This window comes from Coturnix japonica, chromosome Z (genome assembly GCF_054131305.1).
Source record: "Coturnix japonica strain WE chromosome Z, WE-NBRP24, whole genome shotgun sequence".
Lineage (NCBI taxonomy): Eukaryota > Metazoa > Chordata > Aves > Galliformes > Phasianidae > Coturnix > Coturnix japonica.
Window position 1 is genome coordinate 7,772,204 of NC_140702.1, and position 8,823 is coordinate 7,781,026.

Here is an 8,823-nt window from a genome sequence, read left to right on the forward strand (position 1 = left end):
CCGCCATCACAACTGCTACTTTCTTCCCCACCGTAGATGCCACAATCTTCCCCGCTGCTCCTCTGTCTTCCCCGCCACTGTCAATACCGCAGCCATCTTCCCCTGCCACCACCGACTCTGCCGTCTTCCCGCCGTCGCCGTCTTCCCCTCCACCGCCGTCTTCTCCACTGCCTCCATCTTCCCCAAAGCGCCATCTTCCCCGCCACCATCAACACCGCTCTCTTCCCAGCCGCACCACCCTCTTCCCCACCACCCTCAACGTCGCTGTCTACCCCATTGTGCCACCCTCTTCCCCACCACTGTCGACTCTGCTGTCCTCCCCACCGCACCACCCTCTTCCCCGCCGCCATTGAGGTTTCTTTCTTCCCCACCATGCAGCTGTCTTCCCCACCAACGTCGATGCCACTGTCTTCCCCGACGCGCTGTCCTCTTCCCTGCCACCGTCAACGGCACAGCCGTCTTCCCTGCCGCCGTTGATGCCGCTTTCTTCCTTGCCACCTCTGTCTTCCCCGCCGCACCGCCGTCTTCCCCACCACCATCGATACCACTGCCGTCTTTCCTGCTATGCCGAAGCTGCCATCGCCGTCTCCCCTGCCGCGCTGCCGCTGCGGCCGCTACTATTGATGCCGCCGTCGTCTTCCTGCCACCATCGCTGCCACTGCCATCTTCCCCGCCACTGTCAACACCGCAGCCATCTTCCCCTGCTGCCACCGACTCTGCCGTCTTCCCGCCATCGCCGTCTTCCCCTCCACCGCCGTCTTCTCCACTGCCTCCATCTTCCCCAAAGCGCCATCTTCCCCGCCACCATCAACACCGCTCTCTTCCCAGCCGCACCACCCTCTTCCCCACCACCCTCAACGTCGCTGTCTACCCCATTGTGCCACCCTCTTCCCCACCACTGTCGACTCTGCTGTCTTCCCCGCTGCACCACCCTCTTCCCCGCCGCCATTGAGGTTTCTTTCTTCCCCACCATGCAGCTGTCTTCCCCACCGCCGTCGATGCCACTGTCTTCCCCGACGCGCTGTCCTCTTCCCTGCCACCATCAACGGCACAGCCGTCTTCCCTGCCGCCATTGATTCCTCTTTCTACCTTGCCACCTCTGTCTTCCCTGCCGCACTGCCGTCTTCCCCACCACCGTCGATACCACTGCCGTCCAGGGCCCTGTCCAACCTGGTCTTGAACCCACCCCTAGGGGCTGCTTGTGTAACTATGGGGTGTGATGTGTATTCTGGCCCCGCCCCTGCTGCATCAGAGCCCTGGTTGTTGCTGCATAGATGGATGATGTCACATGGCAACACCTTGGAGACAGGGAGTTCCTCTTGCTCTGCTGGTGTAATCATTCCTGATGAAAAAGAACAGGATCTTGCTGTTTCTTCCTAATAGTTTTTAACATTTGTGGTACTTGTATTTTCCTTAGATCCTTCTACAGAATGTTGTCTAAGTGGAGCTAATATCCTGTTTCTTTGCTGTATGTACATATATATATATATATTTGCCTTGATCTTTCCTTTGCCCCTTTGGAACTATGCAAACAGAAATTCAGGAAGGAATTTTGCCTCTCTGTCTTCCTATGATGCTCAGAAGAAGGTGTAGAATTTTTAGTGCAGAGTGAATTAAAAGGTGATTCTTTCCACTCAGCAATTGCTGGATGATTTTAAAGATTTCATATACATATTACTGAGGAGATTTACTTTTGGGATTTAAAACCTTCCTGTACACCTAGGAAATAAATGTTCAGGGACTGGAATGAGCTGCCTGGGAAAGCTTTTGAATTACCAGCCCTGAAGGTGTTGAAAAAACAGTTGGATGCAATAATAAGGGACATGGTTTAGTGGGAAATAAATATGAGAAATAAATATTCATTATGGATGGCTAGACTAGATGATATGGGAAGCATTTTCCAACCTTAGTGATTCTATGACTCAGTTGATTCCAACAGACTTCATACTTAGTTAACCCTGGTATTTTGCAAGGCTGCGCTTGAACTGTTAAGCTGAAATCTTCTTGTTTTCCAGGAGAAGTATTGTTTTTTGGTTAGAGTTGTATATCAATTCATGTGATTAATTTTCCTTTTTTTCTCTTTAATTTTAACAGCAGACTATTGAACCAGACCAGTTTTGTTAGAATTTAAGAAAAATTACTATTAAAAAAAAAAAAAAAAAAAAGGAATGTAGGAATAGTGGCTGCTCAAAGCACATGCTATCTATTTCTGCAGTTAAAAGAGAAATCCTGCTGTAGGACTCAACTAAAGCATTAAGTGTACTGCCCAGGATGCAGCAGGGTATTAGTTGACTTTGGCAGCACTTGTCAGACTTAAAGTTGCAAGGCATTATTTTGAAACTCTTACAAGTAGGAAATAAAAAATGTTCACCAAAGTCTGTGTTCAAGATTTATTTCCCTCTGGAAAGGAGAGTGTTCTGTCAAGAAAAGGAGTCAGTCTAATTGGAATTTTACTTCATGCATTTGAGTGTTAAAAGTATTAGAATCCTAAACTTGAGATCCAATATGTTAAGCAGATGTTCACTTTCTTTGTGAGGCAGTGGTTATCAGGCACAGTGACCAGACTGAGTCTCAGCATATTCTCTTCCAGCAGGCATTATGCTATCATAAGAATTCTCCATGGAGTAATTTGAGTAAGGAACTCAGGCAGCACATCGATCCTCTGTAGTCAATCAAGTATGGACAAAGCAAACTGAAAACAATTCCTAGAAAAATCTTCATAATGATGTAGAGGTAAAACATATTTCTCTACTGACTCCAGGGACATCTATTCTCTAATTACTGTTTTAATCCAGAAATAGGAATCTTCAGTATGTATATATGCATGCACACAGAACACTTCTATGCTAAGGGTCCTGACACTCACTGCAGTATAGACAATGCATTGAGATTTAAAACCTCTTATTAGTTAAACATTTACATACATTGAAAGTGAAAAAATGCAGTGTGCTTTACCACCAGAGTAGTTAGGATAGAGGGGGGAAAAATGCATTGGGCAGGGACATGATGAAAATGCAGTTGCTAGAATAAGATCAATTATCTGCATACTGTTTTGCATTTAAAGTTCCTGACTTTGATATTAGATGTACTCCCTTCCTTTCCAGACTCAGACCTGCAAGGTAGATGTGTTTTTCCACCTCATCCAGATGACTCAAAGCCCAGAGCCTGAGTACAGGGCACACACTCTTGCCACACCAAGTCAAAGCCACAAGGAGAATGTGATTACTTAAACATAAAGTTTATTTTTGACAGAAAATTTGGAAGCCTTTATTGTATTTTGTGTGTGTGCATGTGTGTGTTTTGAGATTTCCTGAGTAAAAAGAGGTCTCTGTGGCTTTTTGCATAAATTGGGATACAGACATTAGTTTTGCAGATGCTCTTGCACTTTTGATACGATCTAGTATAGTATTTGTTTGCAACATACATAGCTAGTCAATACCTTATTTGCACTATGAGAGAACACTATCCAGATTTCAGTGTCTTCTGGTAGATAGTTTGATGAAAATGGAGTATATTTACTTGACAATGAGTATAATAATAATTAAAAAAAAACAAAAAAAAAAAAACAAAAAAAAAAAACAACACACAAACTTTAATAATGATCAGATAACAAAAAATTGATGGTATACATGATGGTATATAAAGTTTCCCTGATGTCTGGAAAGGAAGACTTCCTGTGAAGTAGTTCTCTGGAACTATATTTCTTGTGTTATCTGGCTGACCAAGTTTGAAGTCTGTGCTCAATGAACTGCCTGCAGTCCTAAATTCTTGCTGCAGTAGTTCAATTGATGTTAAGTACACACATAGTGCAAGTGGGCTATTCTGCAGGAATGTGTTTGTGAGGGGATTACAGGCAACCTGCAGCTGTACAGTTGTGCAACATACTCTGAGTCATTCAGGAGATGTGATCTGACTTTCCCTGGGTGAAAGCTGAATGCAAAGAAACATTCCTCTCTTATTAACTGACATTATATGGTATTAGACTCATACAGCAATATTTACTGACCTGGTATCAGCAAACACTGTCTTATATTAACTTCAATACAAATCAGATGTACTGAAGTAGGAAAATCTGAAGTGGTACTTTTTGTTCTCTTGAGCTAGATTTCTTACATCACCTTATTCCTGCTTCCTGTCCAAGGGCATTGCATCGTCTCACACAAACAGGTAAGTTTCCATCAATAGCAGAATGTATGCACACATTCCATACATACATTTTAGTGGAATTCTTCCTCCAATCCTTAAATATATGCATGTATGTATATATATAAAAATATATGTGTATATATATGTGTGTGTGTATATATTTATATGCTGTCATCATATTAGTTTAACATAGAAACTCTGTCTTTCAGAACTGAATGCAATGTTTCAATTTCAAATGTTCTGTCACTTATTCTATGACTTGTGCCTTTGTGCCACAACACTGATAGTTTAATTTGTCGAATTCTCATCATGAAAGGATGAGCTATATCAGAAGAAGGACACAGTCCCAAGGGCAAGAGAAACAGTAATTTCAAATCAAGGGTTCTGATATGCTTTAACTGACTTGGAGAAGGCCTGGAAAAAGAATATGGGTACAGAAAGAATAACATCTTCTTTTTCTTTTTCTTTTTTTTTTCTTTCTTTTTTTTTTTTTTTTTTTAACTGTTCTATCTCTGCAGGAATAATGAAACCCAACCTGGCTTGCTTGGTTGGGTTTTTTTGTTTTGTTTTTGTTTTGTCATTGTTGTTTATTTGATTGCTTTTGCATGGTAAGAATGCCCTGATTGCAGCCTCATTTAGGTATTCCTTATAATTAGATAGAACTTATCACAGTATCACAGTCTCGTGCAGGTTGGAAGAGACCTTAGAGATCGAGTCCAACCCCACGGATTCGAGCCTCCTGTGTAGCAGAGCGGCACTTCTACCACTTGTGCCACAGGGGGGATTTGAACCTGGGCCTCTGGTATTGCAAAGCAGCATACCTACCACTGTGCCACCGCGGCACACACAACGTAATCAAAAGATTATAAAGTAGTGAATCTGAACTTTTTTTTTCTCCTTTTACCTCTGTCTTTGGGGGGCTTTGTGGAGGGAGGAGAAGTGAGTGTCAGTTGTCAATGGAGTTTTGTGTTGATAATGTGGGAGGTGACCAAAGTATCAATCTTCAGTCTCCAGCAAACTCTAGATGCTACCAGAGGTCAAATATTTCCTTGTCCCCTTCATTCCTGCTGTAGTTACTGTAGAGCTCTGAGCTGCAGTAACAGCTGCAGAGCTCTGTAAAAACTGATTATAAATGATGGACACTCAGTCCTTTTAAAGCATCACACTTAGTTTTCTTATCTCTCTTTTCTTACTGTTGCGCTTTGGTTTTGCATCCAGGATTAAATAAAATTTTTCTTCTGGAAGTGACCAGTGGAGAAACTCCAGAGGGCAGAGTTCCCACCAGGGGTCTTCACCCCAGGGCAGATGCTGCCTGCAAAATCTGTGTATCAGCAAAGAGGAAGACCCTGTATCCATATGCATGATTCCTTTTTTCAGGCCACAGCCTTATAGTTTTACACAAAATCAAAATCAAAACAGATAGAATCTGAGAGGGTTTTTTACAGAGCAGTTGACATCTCTGTACAATCAAAGCGGATGTGCTGAAATTCCTTGACTGTGTAGAGCTGCAAGTAGTGAAATCACTTTAACCTAGACATTTGTTTGTTTCTTGGTTGGTTAGTTTTTTGATGGGTAAATAATTATTGGCATCTGTTGCTCCACTTTTTGTTTTCTGATTGTTTTTCTTTTTCTTATAGTTTTTCCTTTTTAAAAACAAAAACAAAACAAAACAAAAAACAAAAAACAAACAAACAAACAAAAAAGCCCTCACCTTTCATTCCCCACCATTACAGCACATTGTTACTTTGGTAGATTTATATTCAGATTCAGTCAAAAAGGTAAATTGTTAGGTTGAAAATGCACCTGTTTCAAAGATACTAATTTGTTTTATCATAGAAGGAGGTGAAATTAACTACCATAACTGAAAGAGCTGTTAAGAAATTGTTTGCATTTTCTGTTTGCATCTGGATCACAGCTTATGAGAAAAACAGTTACTGAACAATGAATGTGAAGACATATAAAAGTGACACCTGTTTCATTATACCAGTCCAAGGCTCATTCTCTTTCTCTTTGAAGCTTTTTTACTCCAACATCTTAAGAGAACTTAAAAATATATTCTTCCATAACAAATGTTTCTGTCAACAGTATAGCTAGGTTTGTCTTAGAGAACTAATATTTTTTATCTGGTTCACATGCAAAACTGTATGTTGCTCCCTGGTGCTGTCTCAGGTCATACTTGGGTCATACTATATAGTATGACTTGGGTCATACTATATCCAGTTAGTGAATTTTGCTGTGGAGCCACCCATATCAGAGCTGCTTTCAGATCAGGGTCTTAAAGTAACTTTCTTGCTAAGTGTGGAACTGCATGGATGCTCCTGTTCAAAGACTAGCTTGGTATCCACTACAGCTTGTTTCTTGCAAAATGATGTTTCAGCTCACCTGCTCATTGCACTTAATGTAATATTTCCAAAATATTTCCAAAAATAGGCTAAAGGACATTTCTAAGGAACGTGATAGAAAGTGGGGTTTACAATATGTGGTTCTTTGTGTCATAACTGAACAAGGAGCAGCATATGATTCTTCCCACTGGAAGAAAAGTAAAGCATTTATTTCTCTGTTTTTAAAGCCACAGCATAGAAGTTAAATTCTTTTCTTAAGTCTCAGGTAGAAACACTTGTCACAGATGTAGCTTTCTGCTACTTGTCTCCCTGTCTTTGTAACTTCTACATTCACAGCCCTGCCTGACATTTATATATATTTTTGTCCTGGCAGTCTTAGTAATAAAAATCTCAAGATTATTTCTAATCCTGAGTGACACATGAGCATACAAATTTCAGACAATTTAGGTGAACTATTATGTCTCTCATTGGAGAAACTGCAGTCATCACTTGCATCACCTGCATTCCTCTACTCCCTGCAAAATATAAAAAATAAACACAGATTAAAAAGAAAAAGAAAAAGAAAAAAGAAAAAAGAAAAAAAAAAGAGAGAGGAGAGGGGAAGGGAGGGAAAGGGAGGGGAGGGGAGTGAAAAGGGAAAGGGAAAGGGAAAGGGAAAGGGAAAGGGAAAAGGAACGGGAAAGGAAAAGGGAAAGGAAATTTGAATCTGTTATTAAATCTCCTCAGAAAGGAGATTCAGGATACAGGATTTTCCAAATCAAAACGAAAAACACAGTTAGGAAATAATGTTTTATTTTTTTCTTTGTTATTATCTAGTTCATGCATTTCTTTTTTAGAGGACATTATTAAAAGGAGCTTAAAAACACTGGAAAGAAAAGAAGATTTAGACCCCCTGCCAAGGCATACAGCAATGCTCATGTAATGTAAAACCACTTTATCCTCCTGTGCTCTCCATCCCAGCTGACCTAACAAGAAAGAATAAAATGAAGCAGGAGACTGAGAAAACAAGACATCCTTTTCAGAGAGCAAAGAAAAAGCAAGCAGAGAAAAATCTATAAATCTATAAGATTTATTTAAAAATAAAAATAGTTTTTTTAAAAAAAGTATCTCTTGAAATGGCTGAGCTCAGTTATTCCTATCTGTTACCTTCAGGAAGGCATATTCACTTGTATTTAATGTTTTACATACAGTTATATGCTGTAGCCACTACTATAATAATGGTTGCACTGATATTTTATTTTACTGATCATCATTTCCGCTGTACTTCATCCAGTGACTAGGCATACACTGTCAAGTGAATTTGGAACTGTGGTACATCTGTGTAAGGAAAATAATGGTGTGTCACTTCAGCTAGAAGAACTAGGAAGTTCTGCAATAGGCCGTGTGTTGAGCTAGTGCTAAGTTAACTAAATATTTCCAAATATAAGTTAATTTTTAGGAAGGATTAGTGATGTATCAAGTAAACCTAATAAGTAATCTATTTGTTTTCCTACAACTTTTGAAACTGAAATTTTGAAAAATTACTACTGAGTTTAATAGAAACATGGAATGTTTTGTTGAATGTGAGATAAAATACATTACACTTTTTAACTCATTTACAACTTTTCCTTTGTTCCTTCAAGTAACCATTATTTACATTTACTGTTGTCTTGATTTAGAATAAAACAACTATTTTTTAAGCCCCTTAACAGAATCTTTCTCCCTATTCTTATGGTTACCAGTTTGAATTCTGCAAAGGGGAGAAGCTCCTGTCTCTTACAGAAGTAGATCTTCCTGCATTGCCACACAATCTGGACAAGCATCCTTAGGGGTAGAGTGGATCAACACAGCGTTCTTGCTTCTTCCCACTGTTGTTACGTCTTGCTAAAGAGCACCTAGCCAACCTGCAGTCAGAATTAAGAGGGGTAAGATAAGCCCCAAATCAGTATACACAGTCCAATGAGTCAATTCGCAACAACTACTGTTGTTATACATGTTGTTATACATGCTTTTTGTTGTTGTTATTTTTTTTTCCCTTGAAGGCATTGAAAATAGGGGCGCATGATAAGGGGGTTATTTTACTTTGTTTGTTTGTTTTTAATATGGCCGTGATATGTGGACAATAATTTACCAAGTTTTTTCATTAACTCTGCTTTTGCTTGATAGGTTGCCACTGTAGCTGTTATGTGAATACAGTGTTCAAGTGAGATTGAGATATGTCGTATAAGATTCAGAAATAAAGAAACTGGGAGCATTGACAGCTACAGGGTTCATTCACAGAATGATGTTTGTATAAGCAAGGTTACTAAACTGATCTTTTCAACCCTCATTTTTCTAGCTTTTTGAGTTTTATGGA

General features: G+C 40.0%; 1 long non-coding RNA gene across 2 annotated transcripts; it reads left to right on the plus strand.

Annotated features, from left to right (window-relative positions):
- The first annotated feature begins 1,298 nt into the window (after positions 1-1,298).
- Positions 1,299-7,530, plus strand: LOC116652536 (uncharacterized). Of its 2 annotated transcripts, none has more exons than XR_004305681.2 (4): positions 1,299-1,468; positions 2,591-2,733; positions 4,105-4,167; positions 7,325-7,530. It is a non-coding gene; the product is annotated as an uncharacterized LOC116652536 (long non-coding RNA). The 2 variants fall into 2 exon arrangements; XR_004305680.2 differs by having other exon boundaries at positions 2,594-2,733.
- Positions 7,531-8,823: the final 1,293 nt, after the last annotated feature.